Source organism: Ursus americanus, chromosome 36 (genome assembly GCF_024610735.1).
Source record: "Ursus americanus isolate L20-20 chromosome 36, mUrsAme1.1.p, whole genome shotgun sequence".
In the NCBI taxonomy this organism is placed as follows: Eukaryota; Metazoa; Chordata; class Mammalia; order Carnivora; family Ursidae; genus Ursus; species Ursus americanus.
In genome coordinates, this window is record NC_142162.1 from 15,559,540 (window position 1) to 15,578,925 (window position 19,386).

At 40.1% G+C, this 19,386-nt stretch overlaps 1 protein-coding gene and 1 long non-coding RNA gene across 4 annotated transcripts in view; both read right to left on the bottom strand.

Annotated features, from left to right (window-relative positions):
- Window positions 1–18,994, bottom strand: part of LOC148107039 (uncharacterized) — a 75,424-nt gene extending 56,430 nt beyond the window's left edge. The window contains exon 1 of the long non-coding RNA XR_015723207.1: window positions 1–18,994. This exon is cut by the window's left edge and continues 35,730 nt beyond it. This is a non-coding gene — a long non-coding RNA (uncharacterized LOC148107039).
- Window positions 1–19,386, bottom strand: part of RORA (RAR related orphan receptor A) — a 1,262,587-nt gene that overhangs the window by 596,917 nt on the left and 646,284 nt on the right. The gene's annotated exons all lie outside the window — the stretch shown is intronic.

Sequence of the window (19,386 nt, forward strand, 5' to 3'; positions counted from 1 at the left end):
CCTCATCTATAAAATGGAGATAAGTCTATCTACCAGTCATGTCACTAAGAGAGTTAAATGAAGACACTACAGGTGAAAGGTTTAGCAGAAGACTTGGACCATAAGTACTCAGTACATGATAGTCGTTGAGGCATTCGAACTATTGAAATCCAATCTAGGATGGGTTTTCCCTATAAACCTCTTTCAACTACTCTGTTTCAACCAGTTCATAACGAAACATCAGGAAATGACAAAAACAAACAAACAAACAAATAAAAAAAACAAGTCAGGGCTTCAAGAACAAACAAAGCAGAGAAAGTTGGCATCGACCTTCACAACGTAGTTATGGTATCACTGAAGCCCAGGTCATCAGTAGTAACTGGAACCCACATCTCTTGACCTCCAATAGACATGTTCCCCAATATTCCATACATATCAATAACCTGAGCACATGTATTTAGTTTCTAGGATGTGCCCACCATTCAAACCTTCTGTAATATCCAGTGAGGCAGAGACACAAATTCACCAAAGAGCTAGTTCACTACTGTGTTTTGCAGGAGGGATTAACGTGCTATGCTTGGGCAGCAAGGTCATACCATTTTTGAACATCCGGTGTTAACATGACAATCACGAACATTCCTGTCTTTGCTTTACCAGGGCATATTTCAATAACTCTCCCAATGAGCCAATCTTGCTCATGTCTCAGCAAAATGTTTCTGCTATTTGCATATTTACCCATTAAAAATAAATAGATGTCTTGAAAGTTTTTGAGTCATCTGTGGAAAAATGAGACTAGACTCTCTGTCCAAGAAACTCATACAGACTTAAGCAGCACTCTGTAGACAACAGAGGGACAGTCTCTTTGGAAGCTGTGACTGCGTTGGGTGCCGTGGGGCTGAGGGCTTACAGAGCAAGTACAGAGGGAGATTATAGGGCACTGTGGCCATTTACTGGAAAGCTGGAGAAACTAGGATCAAATTACTTCTACTAAAATAATAATATTAATAATAGCAAATGTGCTCTACGGTTTAGTGTTAGACAGTATCCAAAGTACTTTTCATGTGTTAACTCATTAAATATGAAAGTCAATATTCTGAAATCTGAACACTGATTTGGTACAGTGGAAAAACATACCGAGCAGAGGTTCCAACCCTGGAAGAAAAAAGGAGTGAGAAAGAGGAAACCTGACTCCTCAGCTTGCCACCAGAAGGTTCTAGGCCACTCACTTTTCTTTTGTAAAGTTGCATTAATGGCAAATCAAGAAAAATGCCATTAGGAAAGCAGCACTAAACTGGCACTGGGTTTGGACGCTCGAACTCATATTCCCAGTGGATCTGGCATATATGTAGCCCTCATGTCCCTCTGGGCATTCCTCATCACCTCCCCTTCTTTCTCCTTCCTGCCCTCTCTCCTCTTTTTAAGAGAGAGATCAGATTTGCATTCAAATCCTTAGAAAAGAAGCAATTTGCCACTAATCTATCTATGCTCAGTATAAAATGGAAGTAGAAATACACTGAAATGCATAATTCGGACTGGTTTATAGAAACCATGCCATTCTGGAAAAATAAATTCAATTCATCTCAATTTCCCCAAAGTATAACCACATTAAATGCTAGCATATATATCAACAGGAAAATTATTAATTTTTTTTTTTGTCTTAACGGATGTTTGAATGATCAATAAACCATGACCTCCATCATGGCAAACAAAGACGAGTCAGCCAAGTATCTCATGCTAGATTGTTACTGCTATTTAAAAAACTGTTCCCCCCACAATAAAGTATAATCGTTCTCGTTCCTATTTTATAGGCATCGGATATCCCAGTTCAGACCTTTTCCCTTCTTTCCAATATTATCCTTAATAATCTCGTGAGACTGCAATAAATAATGTCAAAGGATGAATAATGAAAATGTAAATTTCAATGTGCTATAATTACAATTCTAACAAAATGAAGTGCAATAATTTAGGGCTTGTTCTTTAGCAATTATAAACATAAATAGAATTTCCTTTGGCTTTTGGGTACATTCTGTTGTAACAGTACTGCTGTCAGAAATGCAAACAGCTGAAAGGACAAACACCTACTTTACCTACTGTTCTATAAATAAGGTCCAACTGTAGCGGGAGCAGGGGAGACACAGCCCAGAAGTTTGGTACCACCATTTGTTTGGTGCATTTATATGACTGACCTGTATAAATGTGTGCTGTTTTCACTGTTGACACTTTTATAAATATAAAGGACTTGCTGAATAAATCCTGCTATATGTCTCTTTGTATCAAAATGGAACACTCCACTGTTGTGAAATCTGGCAGTTAATAAAAATAGCCTGCTTTTTATTAGATTCTTCTAACTATGGTAACACAACAGTTTAATAGTAACTAAGCATGCTTTCAAAGGTAAACTCTTTACAACAGTAAATACTAGAAAATGCATAAAAGGAACCCTAGCTTTGTTCCTCACCCGCAAACAGAAGGCACCTTTTTAAAGGAAGTACTCCCCAAATGATTAACGGATATAGAACTAACGTCAACCAGACAATACGTAAGGTTCTGCATGGTAACTATTAATTCTCTAAGAGTGTAAAGAGAAAGCAGTTTGAACATCGTCCTGAATCTTTTCACTGTCCGATAGCCCCCAATTTGTAATGCATAATTCTCACAAAACTTTGGGTAATCACTGTAGTCACAGTAAGAGAAGTTAAATTTACCCTTTTAGCGGGTTTATATAACAAGCTTATTGGGAAAAACCAACTCAAACAGAAATGACAAAGCAAAAAGCACCTGAGAAGCATCTAAGAAACCCAGAAAGCTGAAGTCAGCTGATTGATCAGAGGGAAGAGATGGCCAGCGGACTGTGATGGAAGTAACGCAAGCCAGGGAAGGGGCGGAGTCAGAAATCAGAGTGGCCAAGGACAGCCCCAACGCGCAAAGGCTCCTCAGCTCCAATGGAGGTACTCGGGCCATGATTTCATCTACAGCCACATTCACTCTGTAAACTTACAGTCTCTGCTCTTCTCCAGCCTGAAATAAACCATTTTGTGGAAATGGACTGGCTGCTCTGGCATCCTATTTAAGGTTCCTTTTCAGTTCCAGGAATCTGGGAACATTTGCCTGGATGCCACCCCCCTCCATCTTTTTTCCACCTACCCTGCTTCCTACTGCATCATTATACTCAATGAAAATAAACCATGGACTCTAGCAAAATATACCTCCGTTCCCTCACCAGAAGGCACATTCCCCAAAACACCCAACAAAATGCAACAGGAAGTGGAAACTAAATTGGTTTTGTGAACCCATTGTCTGGTTTCTTTTATAATAGGCCTAGTTTCTTTCTTTCTTTCTTTTCTTTCTTTTCTTTCTTTCTTAAGATTTTATTTATTTATTTGACAGACCGGGGGGGGGGGGGGGGGTGGCAGGCAGGAGAGGGAGAAGCAGGCTCCCCACTGAGCAGGGATCCCAGGATTCTGGGATCATGACCTGAGCTGAAGGCAGACACTTAACCGACTGAGCCACCCAGGCGCCCCAGGCCTGGTTTCTTGTAGGCTCAGGCAGGTCGGTCAGGACTTTCTGGAATCACAGGTAGCTAAGCAGGCAGCACCGGGGTCCTCTCCTTCAGCATCAGAGCTGTTATTTGGCACCGACATTTTACTTATTTAACCATTTACAGCTCATTGAAACCTTATATCCTTCCCTCAAAAACTTTCCGAAGCCTGAGAATTGGCTTGACCAAGTCAGTCTGAAAATGCAGAAGAGTCTGTGATGTGTTGAACTACTAATCATCAGTACGCCCTGTGTAGAGTTTCTTGATCAGTTGGTCTTAAAAAAAAAAAAAAAAAAAAAAAAAAAAAGATTTCCTCTCCCACATTAAGAACACTGAGTCTCACGTTAGGAAAGACTATGGACTCGGCAGCCTGCCACCAGGTTTCATTACCAGCATCCAGTGCTCATAGCTTCCTGTGCCTCAGTTTCTCCTCTACAAGGCCGGAGGATAATAGTACCTCACACGCTCTGTAGTGCACGACCAAAAGAATCCATGTAAAGCACTTAAGAGTGTCAGAACAGTAATACCGGTCTTTTTAACTAACCAATAAAGAACTGAGCAAAACTACCTATCTTAAACCCCTTGGATAGGAATAATGCAAATCTCTGCAACGGCCCAAGTTTGGTTTATAGAAACGTAATCGTGCATCTCATTTTAGATCGCCAAACACACAGTTTTCAAGACTAATTCAGACCTGTTCTGGCTGTCCTTGGCCCAACAAACAAAACCTAAGCAAGTGTCTGACAGGTGTGGTCACACCTTGAGACTTTTCAGAGTTTTATGGGCCTTCTGGAAAGCAGGCATTTTCCTTCATCCGTACCTTCCTCCCCCAACTCCCCATCCTTCACTAATTATTGCCTCAAGAAATATGGCTCCTGCCAACATAGCACTGTCCTGAGAGATTTCACGAGTGCTCACCACACAAAGTTATTTTTCCCCACGGTGATAAAGTCGAAAATTTAAACAATTATTTGGTCTATTAGAAAAAGCACATACAAAGAATTCTTCTTCTGGTCTTAACTACCTGGTTTTATCAAGGGGAATGTGTTTTTATTCTTAGGTATCTGATCATCATTCGATTCCCTCCTTGGCTTTGGAGGGTACACGTGAAAGTCAATAGTCAACAACTGGCTTCCTTGTGAAGATGGGAACCCTTCGTATGAACAGAAATCAACCAAAGGACATCAGAACTGGTAGTCAGACGAGAAACTAAATTGACCAGGAGATAGAGGGAGAATGCATCCATTTGTGAAATGAGCCAAAACTCATTTCTTCAAATAATACCCAATGCTTAAAAAATAATTTAAATAATTAGTGTCTTCATTCCTTTTCAATCTGGAATGAACTACATCGAGAGCACCCTGACCTAAGTCACCAGTTCCTCAGCTCAGTCAGAATGTACCATAGGGCCTCTCATTGCTTCAGCATAAGAATAACACAGTTTAGCTCTTAATTTCTTGAGGATAGGGCCATTCTTGCAAATGAAATCAAGAATTCTTATAAATTGCAAAAAATACCCACTCTGCTTCCCATCCCCACCCCCAAACCTCAGACTAACAAGTTCACTTCCTTTTTTATGATGTTTTGTTTCTGGCAGATGTAACAGTTAACTGTTTGCTTTAACCAAACTTTTGTGTTATCCGTTTGTATCATAACTTTGCAGGGATAATATATATTCCACTTACAGCAAGTGCAGACACAACCTACCAATAAAGCCTATTTTGTTCTCCAGAGTGTGAGAATAATATCTAAGTGTGAGAGCTTTTCTCACACTTTGATGTTATTCTCACATTTGGAACGTCAATGTATTTCCACATTTCAAAAAATAAAATAAAACCTACCACCAAATCCTGAAACCATTTAGTTACAAAATACCAGTACATCCCTAGGCCCGACTGCTTTGCCAGGCAGCAAGAACACAGAGCAGGACAATTACAGCAATGGGTGGTAAACTAAGAGGCAGCTGAAAGTGATAAACTGGTCCACTGGAAAACCTAACGGACGCCAAGACATTGGGAACCACACCAAATACATCATCTCAGATTAAAAAAGAGAGTCAAGCAAATCAGCAATACCGCCATCTTGACCCAATTGGTCATCTCTCCACCACCTCTGAAACAACAGTAAAACCATCCCACGGTTGTGTCTACAGGTTGAGTGAAGAAGTGACCCACTGAGAGCTGGGGAAGAGAAGAGGTGGATAGCTTCTAGCTCCTCAAAAGTCTAAGGAAAAGGGCCACCAAAAGGTCCGAGTGGTATTTGTTTGAACATCTCCATCACCTGTCATCCTTTTTAGGGATTGACTGAAATTTACTGCGCCACTTACAGAATTTATTTTCCACTACTGTCTTATTCTCTACTATTCTTGAAAGGGTATTGTGTATTTCCTAGTCAAACAAGCTCAGAGTATGTGGCTCTCATTATCATTTCCCCTCCTCCCAGAGCCTTACTCCCTCCACAAAGCTTTGCCCACAAAACCGTTCTAAGGTTTTCTACTTTCCCTGTTAACCACCTGGGAAAGTGGAGGGGGAGGGAAATGGTACCCTGGAGGCTATGTGACGCTGATGAGCACGGTTAACCAGCTCTAACACTTGACACGAGAGATGGTCCATTTTAGTGATGGTAAAGCTCATAGTTCAGTAAATTTGTAGCCAGTATCTAATGCTTGAGGTTCAATCACAGTTATTATCAACAATCCAAGCAAAAGTATTTTAGTACTTTCTTAAGTGTGGTTATTAGTTTAATGGGGAAAAAAGGATACAGTAGACTACAAGACAAAACAGATTGAGCCCCTTGTCACCACAATGCAGAACTGGGATACAAAGAGATTTTATTTCTTATAAACAATAAATGAACACACAGTAAAAGGGCAATTCTCCTATCAAATTATCTGAAAAATAAATAAAACATTCTCATTTATAATAGCATCAAAAAAACACACTTAGGAATAAATTTAACCAAGAAGGTAAAAGATCTCTACACTGAAAGCTATTTGACAAGGGAGCCAAGACACCGATCAAAGAAAGGAAAGAAAACGCAAATGAATGGTATCCCATGTATACAGACTGGGAGAATATTGTTACACTACTCAAAGCTATCAACAGATTCAATGCAATCTTTATCAGGAGTCCAATGGCATTTTTCACAGAAATAGAAAATAATCCTAAAATCTACATGGACCCACAGAAGATGCTAAAAAGCCAAAGCAATACTGAAAAAGTAGACCAAAGCAAGAGGCATCATACTTCTTGTTTTCAACTTATATTATAAAGTTATATAATCAAAACAGTATGGTATTGGCATAAAGACAGACACACAGATCAATGGAACAGAATTGAGAGCCCAGAAATAAACCCATGCACATATGGTCAACTAATATTTGACAAGGGAGCCAAGAATATTCAATGGAGAAGAGAGTCTCTTCAAGAAATGGTGCCAGGAAAACTGGATATTCACATGTAAAAGAACAAAACTAGTCCATTTTATACCACTCACAAAAATTAACTTGAAATAGATCAAGTATTTAAATGTAAGACCTAAAACCATAAAACTCCCAGAAGAAAACATAGGAGAAAAAAGCTCCTTGATATGGTCTTGGCAAGGAATTTTTTTTTTCTTTAAGATAGGATACCCAAAGCATAAGCAACAAAATTGAAAGAAAGAAGAAAGAAAAGAAAAAGAAAAGAAAAGAAAAGGAAAAGAAGTGGGACTACATCAACTACAAAGTTTCTATAAAGGAAAGCATCAACAAAATGAAAAGGCAACTTACTGAATGGGAGAAAATATGTGGAAACCATATATCTGATAAAGAGTGAACATCCAAAATATACCAAGAAATCATGCAAGTCAACAACAAAATAAAAACAAAACATTAAGAATGAACACAGAATCTGAAAACACATTTTTTCCAAAGAACGACATACTGATGATGGCCAACAGGTACATGAAAACACGCTCATCCTCATTAATCATCAGGGAAAAGCAAATCAAAACCACCATGAGATATCACATCACACCTGTTAGGATGGCTATTCTCAAAAAGAGAAGAGATACTATGCCAGCAAGAATGTAGAGAAAAGGGAACCCTTGTGCACCATTGGTGGGAAGGTAAACTGTGCAGCCACTATGGAAAACAGCATGGAGATTTCTCAAAAAATTAAAAATAGAACTAGCATTTGATCCAGCTGGGAATTTATCAGAAAGAAACAAAAACACTCTGTTGAAGAGCTACGTGTACTCCCATGTTCATAGCAGCACTATTCACAATAGCCAAGACATGAAAACAACCCAAGCATGCACTGATGGATGACTGGATAAAGAAGTTGTGGTATACTATGTGTACACACATACACAACGGATTATTATTCAACCATAGAAAAAGGAAATCCTACCATTTATGACAACATGGATGGACCCTGAAGGCATTATGCTAAGTGAAATAAGTCAAAGACAAATACTGTATGATCTCACTTTATGTGGAATATAAACATAAATAAGACTATTAAAAAAAAAAGAGTCCATATTTGTGGTTTGACCAGAGGCAGAAGAAAGAGAGGGAAACAGGAGGGTGGTCAGAAGGCACACACTCCCAGTTATCAGAGAGGTAGGTACTGGGAGATGTAATGTCCACTATCATGACTACAGTTAACACTGCTGTATGGTGCATTTGAAAGTTACTGACTAAATTGATCCAAAGCATTCTCATCCCAAGGAAAACAAATTTTTCCTTATTTGTATCGATAGGAGATGATGAATGTTAGCTAAGCTTACTGTGTTAGCCCTTTCACAACACATGGGAATCGTTACATTGTATATACCTTAAACTTAGATGATGCTGTACATTAATTACAGCTCAATAAAACTGAGAAAAGATAAGAATTCATTTATGGCACAGAACAGGGCAGTTCTCCAGATTAAGGAGTTTCAATTCACACAACTCAGAGACGTAAGAATGATGAACCAGCCCAACATCGAATTTGAGGACGGTGATCACAATAACGGCAATTATAACCCAACGCCCCTCTCCAGCGCTCGCAACTCTGTTCACAGTGCTTTCACAAACAGCTTATCAACTCTTCCTCAGGTTTGTGCTCTCAAAATAAGATAAATGTGGTATTTAAGAACCGTAAGTCAAGATGGCCTCGGTTTTGCATATGCTGTTTCTTAGGATTTGCCATGTTGGCATCCACCCATTCCAAGAAGGCACAGTCCAACATCCAATGACTGGAGACCAAGGCTTCCAAGAGTCAATGAAGGAAGAGCATTCTCTCTCTAGATCCAAATAAACGTGGCCAACGCTTTCCGATATAAATGAAAGGTAAGATTCCAGCACAGTCTAGATTTACTCTGAAACTTCTGAATCCTACCGACTCCGGACATGTTTTATTTCTCTGCAGGCTCTTCATCGTTCATTTCACGTGCAGCACAGATGACACAAAATAGCAACTACAGCAGTTACTGGTCTAACTTTCTCAAGAGTGAAAGGCAGCCCATACTCGGAGATTTGAGGTTCAACTGCCTTGTGTGTTTTTGAGTCTTAAACTTTCTAAAGTGTAAAAAGACCTTACGCTCTTTCCTGCCAAATTCATTTGTCACACACACTTGTCCTCATTTGTAACGCGTCCCCTTTCTAGGCACTGCGTGCCCGAAGCTTGATGGAGCTCTCGGTTGAAGCTGCATTAGCGTGCAGCTGTAAATCACAGCGCTTCTGTTAGTGGGCTGGGTCTTCTCAAATAGAGACATTCTCCCAAACCACAAAGTGCACCCCCTCTCTCGGCACTCAGAACAGCGCTCAACCACATTTAGCACGATGCCATATAAAACGTGTGCACAGATGACTGCCACTCTTGCTAATCAATTTGCATTATGTTAAATTAACACAATAATGGACAGCTATAAAATTACACATTTCGTGCATTAAATTTAATGGTGAAATAATAGGTAATAACAGGTTACGATTCTAACATAAATATCACGCAATCAGTAAATTCACTCCACGTTAATGAATAACTTTTAACATTCCATTTCCTGGGCAACAATCTTGAAAAAGGAGCATATAAATTGGAAAGTTATTGTCCATCCGGACAACATAATTACCCTGGAAAGAGAAATACAAGGGGCTGTTAACCTGAAGCATACAGTTGTAACAGACTTTCACATGCTTTATTTATATTGAGTCATTTGGGAAAATTTAATACAGTATCGCCTCCATTTTGACATATTGTTTTCCTATCATTCATTTTTATGGTTAAAAAAAAATGCTAACTCCCGAGCTTGGAATAGGACCAGAACAAAGGTGGTAATTCTTGGTAATCCAAGAAAGTGAGAAACATATGTATTCAGTTCTTAAGCTCCATTTGAGTTTTTTAAAATTAAACAACATGATTTATTTTTACTCTTTTTTTTTCTCTAATTATCTATGTGCATGAGACACTTTTTAAAAAAGAAGTACTTAAAAAAAGTGACTCACGTCGACGTGGGATGGAGCTAGATGGTTCTGTGTATGCTGAATGATGTATGAATAAAAATATTCAGAGAGCAGACTTTACACAATATGAAAACTTACTGCTTCAGGTTGGCTGTCATTACTCCCCTGGGGCAAAGACCACTCTGAAAATGCTCAAATTGCCACAGTTGCCTGTTTTAAGCACAGATCTTTGGAAACTCTTGGCAAAATGTGTGAGCTTTTCTATCTCAAGAAATCCAAGTCCCTTCATGACTCAAGATCAAACTACTACCATCAGCAAAAAGCTTGTGAGCCACAGAAAGAGAAACTCCTACAAGATGCGGGGGAGGGTCTGGTTCTGCACAGTCTAGACTGTTCTCCGGAATACCCGTGTCCCTCAGATGTTAAGAGGTACTGCGGGGAAAAGAAAAATCGGAAGCAGAAAAAGTTCTTGCAGACAAATTAAAAACTTTGTTCTAACTACAAACTTCTCGGTCTTTAATATGCTAATGTTCACTGGAAAGCAACCAAGAACAGACAGAGCACGTAGTGTTTTGCCAAACGAAATTGACCAGGGCAATATTTTCCACGGAACAACTACAACACCCTCACCAATCACCAGTGTCCCACAGAGATCAGTTTGGAAACACTTGTCTCACTTAAAAGATAAGAATTAGAAGAGATTAGAACATTTTGCCCGTGAGGACCCAAAGTCTTGTTTGCTTTCTTCAACAAAAACATACCCACAAACGAGCACTCTGCTCAATACAAGTCAGACTGGGACAAAGGGAAGAGGAGGATCTTAACATGTCAACTTATGGATAAACTAATAGAAAGCTTTTTGATCTTCAGGTGAGAAAATGTCATCATGTCAATCCAGGGACCACCTAAGCTCGCAGCTGGATGGTAACCCTGTGGCTTTAAGGGACTGCATTCTTGTTGGGGGACTCAGAGCACTTTGGAAAATGAGTAGAAGTCTGCAGGGAGATTTCATGTGAACTCCCTGGTTCCTGGATCTCTTGATGGAATCCAGAAACTGGACCACAGGACAGCACTCACCTGCTGTCCTACCTCAGGGGCTGGTGCCAGGGCCAGGTGGGACCGAGTGAGCCTAAGATCTGATGGGGGAAAAAAATCACCTAGAAATAAGTCACACAAAAAAATAAAAACGTGCTTTCTCAGAAGATTTTATTTCCCCAAGATTTTAGCTTCTTTTCCTATGTTTTCTTTAAAAATATAGTTAAATAAATTGGACCAAACGCAATTGTTACCTGAATGGACGTTTCTCTCACACCAGGAAAGTTCTGCTAGATGCTGGAGGACACCATTTGGCACTTCCCAGATTTCATTTGCACATTTTCAGTTGTATTGCTATAAATGAAACCACTGGTATGCATATACATTCACAGTACACTGAATGTACAATATTGAACTTATTTTTCGAGAGAGAAAATTTCTCCTTGACGTGTCAATTGTCTCATTTTGCCCATGTCTGCTCACTTCCAAAAATGCAAAGACAGAGGGAAAAAAGTCAATCCTGACTTCACTTGCTTCAGATTTAGGCAAAAAGCCAAACACAGCGCCTAAACTTTTCAGGATTACCATGATTCCTCCAAGGCCTCTGGGTATAGGTACTTTTCTTTTTTTTTTTTTTTTTTTTTTAAGATTTTATTTATTTATTTGACAGACAGAGACAGCCAGCGAGAGAGGAGACACAAGCAGGGGGAGTGGCAGAGAAAGAAGCAGGCTCCTAGCGATGAAGCCTGATGTGGGGCTCGATCCCAGAACGCCAGGATCACGCCCTGAGCCGAAGGCAGACGCTTAATGACTGCGCCACCCAGGCGCCCCTGGGTATAGGTACTTTTCAAATAAATTAAGAATTCTGTTGCCTGGTAGGTAACTTAACCAGCACAAGTAGGTGCACCTGTCTGATAAACTCCTGTCAAAATTCTACTCCTCGTAAAGATCCGGTTTAAGTGTCATCTCTAACACATATTCTAGGTTATTCTACCTGGATGTGACCTCTCCTTCACTCTCTAATGGTTCTCTGCTAGAACTCCCAGACAATGCGTTGAAAGTGTTAAGTTAAAGAAATAAAGAGGCCGTTAGACTGACATCGCTTTAATGCAGTGTGAGTCTACTAAACAAACCAAAATCTGAGTCTGTAAATGCGTCAAGGTTAAGAAATCAAAATTCTAGAGGTGCCTGGGTGGCTCAGGTGGTTACGTGTCTGACTCTTGGTTTCAGCTCAGGTCATGATCTCACTCAAGGTCATGAGACTGAGCCCCGCACAGGGTTCCACACGCGGGGGGCGGGGGGGGGGAGTCTGCTTGAGATTCTATCTCCCTTTGCCCCTCCCCCAGCTCGTGCACTCTCTCTCAGATAAACAAATCTTTAAAAATTAAAAAAAAAAAAAAGCCATCAAAATGGTAAGGATAACCCATTACCAAATCCCATTAGGCTTTAAGTGACAGCCAACTGGAATTTTCTTTCTCCACTTCCACACCTTCTCTGTATGTCTTTCCCCTGGTTCCCATCAACCAAGAGCTCCTAACCACTTCCGGTTTAGCACTGCCAGATGCAAAACAGTTTTTGTCCAAACTCCTAACGCTAGCAAGCAATGGAACCAGGAAAGACAAGTTCCAGTGGTGGACACCAGAGATGAGAAACCACTGGGGAGGGGCTGGTGAGGCAGGGAACCCCAAGGGCAACCTGAGATCTTTTAAGGAATAGCCAGCATGGTGGGGAGCACAGGGGTTCACCTGAGGGCAGTTTTCCCAGGGGTCAGCCCATCTGTCTAGGGCTTAGCGCTGGTGCTCTGGGGGGAGGGGGGAAGGAAGAAGAAGAAACTACTGTATATTCATATTTGGAGAATATTTTTAGTCTTGTGTTTTTGACGTGTGAGCTGCCAGCACGGAATACACCAAACACCTTCCTAACTCCCTCAAACCAAATAAATAAATGAGAAGAGAGGCTGCTGAAAACCTTGACAAGCAGCTTGTCAAGAAAAGCTGGTTTTCACGCAAGAAACCTCCTTTCAGAACCCTAAATCCTACCGACTTCATTCTATTTGCAGTACTCTTATCTGTTAGTATCACAACGGGAAAGTGTAAATTGGACCCAAAAAACCCTCTTTATTTTTAAAGCCAAAAACTGATCAAGGACTTCTGTCCACATTTCAAAAGGCTATATTCATATTTCAGAGATTTATATATATTTTAGAAAGGGGTGCATATTGACTTCCAGGGTTGAAGCAATGTTCACAGATTTGTCTTATGCACAATGTTCTTCAGCCTAGGTCATTAGAAGTAAATTTTTAAGACCAGCTAAGTTTGGAATGAATGTAGAATTTGGAATGAATTGATCACAACAATTTGTGACTGGGACAGTTTTAAGCCAATACATAAAGAGACAGAGAGGGAAGAAAAAAGAAAAAAAACACGGCAGCAAAGTGATCCAATTTAATCTCACTGTCCCACTGTCCAGCATGAGAAAGAGGGAAAGAGAAACCAAAAACAAACAAGACAAATCAAAACCAAAAAGTCCTTTTAAAATTTTAGAAATCTACTGCAGGTGAGGCGCCTGGGTGGCTCAGGTGGTTAAGCATCCAACTCTTAGTTTTGGCTCAGGTCATGATCTCAGGGTTGTGGGATCCGCAGCACTAGGCTCTGTGCTCAGCAAGGAGTCCGCTTGAGATCCTCTCCCCCTCCCCTCTGCCCCTCCACACACCCGTGCACACACACGCTCGTTCTCTCTCTCTCTCTCAATACATAAATAAATCTTTAAAAAAAAGAAAAAGAAAAGGAAATCTACGGGAGGAGAAACTTGAAAAAGACTTTACAAAAGGAGGCAACACCTTCAAAGATTACGACTGCTAACGCGGAATCAGATTTGGCTCCACCAGACCCCACGCAGGCTGTGCAAGCCTGCTTAGTCGGTCACTACCCACTCCTCTGGTTTAAGTATTGTGAGATCACCCTGAAAAATGCAAACAGGTCACCTTCTAGAGGCAGAGAAACAAACCATCACCAATTTCCACTTGAGCTTGGATCGGCCTAACCGTTTCTTAGCAAGGTGCTGCCACACCAAGCATAGGCTTTTGCAGGAAAGAAATGACAGAGTCTTGGTGCCCAGCCAATAAGTGCCAACAGTAGACCCTGGGCTCTCTGGGGAAGGCAGAGGGACAGGAAGCTAAGACGTAAGGAACACTTCCAGATAAGTTTCGAAGAGAAAAGCAGAAGGAACTATGACATCATTTACCCTTCCCATGTTGTGCCATAGGATAACTGTGTGAATACATCAAGATTCGTCATCTCAACCTACATACAATATGGAACAATTTATAAAAGTTTTTTTGTTGTTGTTTTTACCCTAAATATCTCCAAGACTTTTCTGTGGATTCCCAGTGTTCCCCCACCTTCTCATAGTACCTGGAGACACAACTCTCAGTTCCTCAGGAATAGATCTGTTAGCCTCTCCATCTTCCTTTCTCAGCTCCAAGAGGACGGGTTCAACCCTGACAATTATTGTAATTCATCAACTGTTTTCCTCCGAAAACATCATTAGGGATACACTGAGAAAGACACTGACAATAAGCCGTTTCAGGAAATAAAACTTCCACGTTATTTTTTCTTGAAACAGCTTTAACACTGCTTTCAAACCTGACAAAAATAACCTAAGAAAGAAAATTCAGATCCATCTAACTTATAAACAATGACGTAAAAATATGAACTCAAACATTAGCAAATAATCCACCAGCACAATAAAGGCGTAGCATACAACCAACTGGGGCCAATTCCAGGGACACCGCAATCATTCAAAACCAGAAATTCTACTTCTGTGATTCATAATCTTTTTTTTTTTTTTTTAAAGATTTTATTTATTTATTAGACAGAGAGAGACAGCCAGCGAGAGAGGGAACACAAGCAGGGGGAGTGGGAGAGGAAGAAGCAGGCTCATAGCGGAGGAGCCTGATGTGGGGCTCGATCCCAGAATGCCGGGATCACGCCCTGAGCCAAAGGCAGACGCTTAACCGCTGTGCCACCCAGGCGCCCCTGTGATTCATAATCTTAATAAGCTAAATAAGAAAGACCTTATGATCATCTTCATAGATGTTAAAAAAGCAAATGATAAAATCAAAGTCTACTATGATTTAATGTGTTAAAACAGGAATCCATGAATACTTTTAACTATGGCAAAGATATTGATATAAGTGTATCTTAGCTCAAAAGCCAGAATTAGGCTTAACGGTACCACGTAAGTAACACGGTCATCAGGACACAAATGGCCACTACCAACACTTCATAATTTTATACTTTCCAATTGGCGCCAGCCAATGCAATTAGGAGAAAGTCATTGTTATGGACCGAATGTTTGTGCCTTGCCACCCCCAAATTCCTATGTTGAAGCCCTAACTCTCCCAGCGTGGCTCTATTTGAAGGAAGCAATTAAAGTTAAAAGAGGTCATAAGGGTGAAGCCCCTGCGCTTACAGGATTAGTCCTTACCAGAAGGGACAGCAGAGAGTTCAAGCTTTCCCTCATCTCTCCCACCTCACCATCGACTTCCAGCCTCCAAAACTGTGAGAAATAAATTCCTGCTATTTAGCAGCCCCCCCCACCCAGTCTAAGGTACTTTATTATGGCAGCCCAAGCAGAGTCCTATAGTCATGAATAAAAAAAAAAATGGAAAGAGGCAAAATTATTATTTTTTGCAGAGGATACCTGTATCAACCTAGGAAACCAAAAAGAATCAACTGTAAATGAATGAAAACACTGAGAAAATTAGAGGATTACAAAACCACTGTACAACAATAGCTTGCTTCTCTTACACAAACCAAAGCCAATTAAATATAGAGAAGGTACAATTCACAAGAGCAAAAGGACATATATTTTTAAGAAAAATTTTAAAGCATATAAAAGAAGAAACCTTAAGATCTTACAGTGAGACATAAGAAGTGACGAATGGGAAGATGCACTTTGTTCACAGGTGAAACTAACTGTAAATATGTTATCCCTCCCCCATTACTCTGTAAATTTAATGCGATCCCAGTAAAAATGCCAACAAGAGAATTTTGGAAAGTTAATTCTAGAGTGTGCATAGGAAAAAAAATTAAATGTGCATGGAAAATTAACCTGTGGAAATGGTCAGGAAATATGGGGTTATTAGCCCTACTGGATATTAAAACATACTGTAAAGCTAAGGTAATTAAACAGTTTGCTACTAGCAAAAGAATAGTGAGAAAAATGGGACAAATTTATTTCAGAAATAGACATAATACACATAGAAATTTATTATATAATAAAGTTGGCATTTCAGATGTGGGAGAATGATGGATTATCCAATAAATCTGTTGGTACAATTGGCCAGTTACGAGGGGAGGGGGAATAATGCTGGTTCTCTTCTCATGTCCTACATCAAAATAAATCCCAGATGGCTCAAAAATTTAAATGTAAAAAATAAAGTTGTTAGGGGAAAAAAAAAAGGAACATAAAAAAAATCTTCCCATAAGGAAGGCCCTACTAGGCAAGGGACAAAAACCAAATGCCATAAATTAAAATATAAAATAAAAGCAAGGAGAACGGATACATTTGCTTTAGCATTTGAAACATCTGAAAGGCAAAGAGTACCAACAGCAAAGTGAAAAACAAATGACAAAGAGGCAAAAGTATCTGCAGCTCCTAAATGAGACAAAAGGTGAATTTCTCCCGAACAGAATATCTTCCAATCAATTAGAAAAGAACCAAGAATGCCGTGTCAAAAACAGGTAAGGTTGGTTTTGCACATTAGGCTCTCCAGGAAGCAGAGTTAGAGATGCAGAAGAGGGGGCAGAAGCGTTGTGGGGATCAAGCCCCGTGGGGAGAGAAAGAGTCAGGGCTGCACAAGAGGAGGTGGACACAGTGATGAAATCACAACAAAGAGCTCAGGGACTGGGGCTGGGACAGGGACAGACCCACTGGTAGCAAGGGGCTGAGCCCTTAGACTCCCATAGGACCTAAGAGCAGACAATGATATTCCCCGGAAAGGAGGAAGACCTGAGGCCAGCAGGCTCTCTTCAGCTCCAGATCCCCAAAAGGGGGCTGGCCACAGGGCTCCTTCCCCTCAGTCTGTGCAGCAGTGGAGGGAATGGGAGTTTCTTTCTTGAAGGGCAGTCTGGGTAGCACAGCTCAGCACCCTGGGCAGTTAGTAAGAGCAGGTTCACAGAAGAAGAAAAGCAAATGGCTAATGAACACGCAAAAAAGATGTTCAACTTCATTCACAATTAACAAAACCCAAATTAAAAACAACAGTAAGTACCATTTGTCGTGTTAGAGAAAAATGACTGCCAATGCAGAGTTGTTAATATTGATACTCTTAACATTGTTGAAGAATTCCAATCCTTAAGACCTCTTCGGAAGACAATTTGGCTTCTATTTCTAAATTGAAAGTGCATGTACCATTTGACCCAGCAGCTTCACATTCTGAAGCCATAGGAATATTTCCTATGTATATCCAAAGTAGTCACAAAGCCTATTAGCACTCATTGTTTCTTTGCAGTCAGTCCAGAAGTGAAAGGATAGGTCACACGTTTCATTGCATATCCTTTTAAGCTGTGCTGATTTTGTTTTACCCTGTATATTTATTACTTTTTATGATACTGGTCCAAAGAAAATCTGAACATGAAATCAAAATATCTGCCTATAAAATTGTTTATGGCCTATGCCTTTAGAGGTTTTCTGTATCAAGAAGAACCTTCTTGTGTGCTTCCTAGTATAGCTAGACTATCTCCCGGATTCTCTCGCAGTATCATACACATACTCCTACAAGCAAGCAATCTGTATCAAGTCTCTAGATGGATTTGTCTTCTGCACAGGAAACTACAACTACACCAATTTAACTCAAACGCTAGCAGTTATTAACACTTTTGGAAAAGAAACTGAGCTACTGAAATACTGCTGTATGAATTATACTGACTGCTCAGAGGTACCCTAATAAAGATTCCTATTTAATCCTAACAACTCCAGGAGTTATGCCTTATCATTACGCAAACAGAGCGAACAAAGGTTAAACGACCAGTTCTATGTAATACCACTAAAAGTAGCCATGCCCAGCCCATTCTCTAGATGTTTACCTCTTTCTACAACGTCCTTCTGCCTCCCATCCTATTTTTCTTCTGGCTCCCAAAGTATTTTGTCAGCAATGACTGGTAACCTAAGTGGCTGGTATGACTAAGTACAAGTGGTATGATTTCCATTTTATTATTTAAGGATTTTATTTTTAAATAATTTCTACACCCAACGTGGGGCTCAAATTCACAGCCCCAAGATCAAGAGTCTCATGCTCTACCAACTGAGCCAGCCAGGCGCCCTGATTTCCATTTTATTTATTCATTTATTTTTAAAGATTTTATTTATTTATTTGACAGAGAGACAGCCAGTTAGAGAGGGAGCACAGCAGGGGGAGTGGGAGAGGAAGAAGCAGGCTCATAGCAGAGGAGCCTGATGTGGGGCTCGATCCCAGAATGCCTGGATCACGCCCTGAGCCGAAGGCAGACGCTCAACGACTGTGCCACCCAGGTGCCTCCTGATTTCCGTTTTAAAGAAGTAACATTAACAGGTAACTGTCTCTCCCTGGCTCAGAAAGCTAAAATTTCACATACTAGAACCCTAGCCTTCATCTACGTACTATCTCCTTTTGAGTAGGATTTAATCTGATCCTAAACCTTTACCAAAGAATACAAAGCAGGGGGGAATCTCTGCTCCAGTCTTCCTTTTTGGATGGCCATCAGGAGGATTAGAGGACATTTGTTCGGCCAAGAGCAGAGGTAGGAGTTCAGTATGATGGTTTTAGTCATTAAACACAAAGCCAAAAAATGGAGACCTATGTATGTTTGGGTGAACTATTTGACTCCATGGGGAGAAAGACTCACAAAATTTTGAGACGAAAGAGAAAGAAAGAAAGAAAGAAAGGAAGGAAGGAAGGAAGGAAGGAAGGAAGGAAGGAAGGAAGAAAGGAAGAAAGAAAGAAAGAAAGAAAGAAAGAAAGAAAGAAAGAAAGAAAGAAAGGAAGGAAGAAAGAAAGAGAAAGAAAGAAAGAGAAAGAAAGAAAGAAAGAAAGAAAAGAAGGAAAGAAAGGAAGAAGGAAAGAAAGAAAGAAAGAAAGAAAGAAAGAAAGAAAGAAAGAAAGAAAGAAAGAAAGAAAGAAAGAAAAGGAAAAGAAAGAAAAAGAAAAAAAGAAAACCACCACACAATAAAAGGTTAAAGTAAAGCATGATGCTTCTCTTAAATGTTGAGATAGTATTTGGTACTTTGAGGGTGTTCCCAATTATCTGGGGCAACTGCTTCCCAAATGAAAGATACCAATGCTACCGAACATTTGACTTGAGTCAACGGCAGAAATTTTTTAAAAGATGTTAATTGCAAGTCATCAGAATGAACAATACTTTGC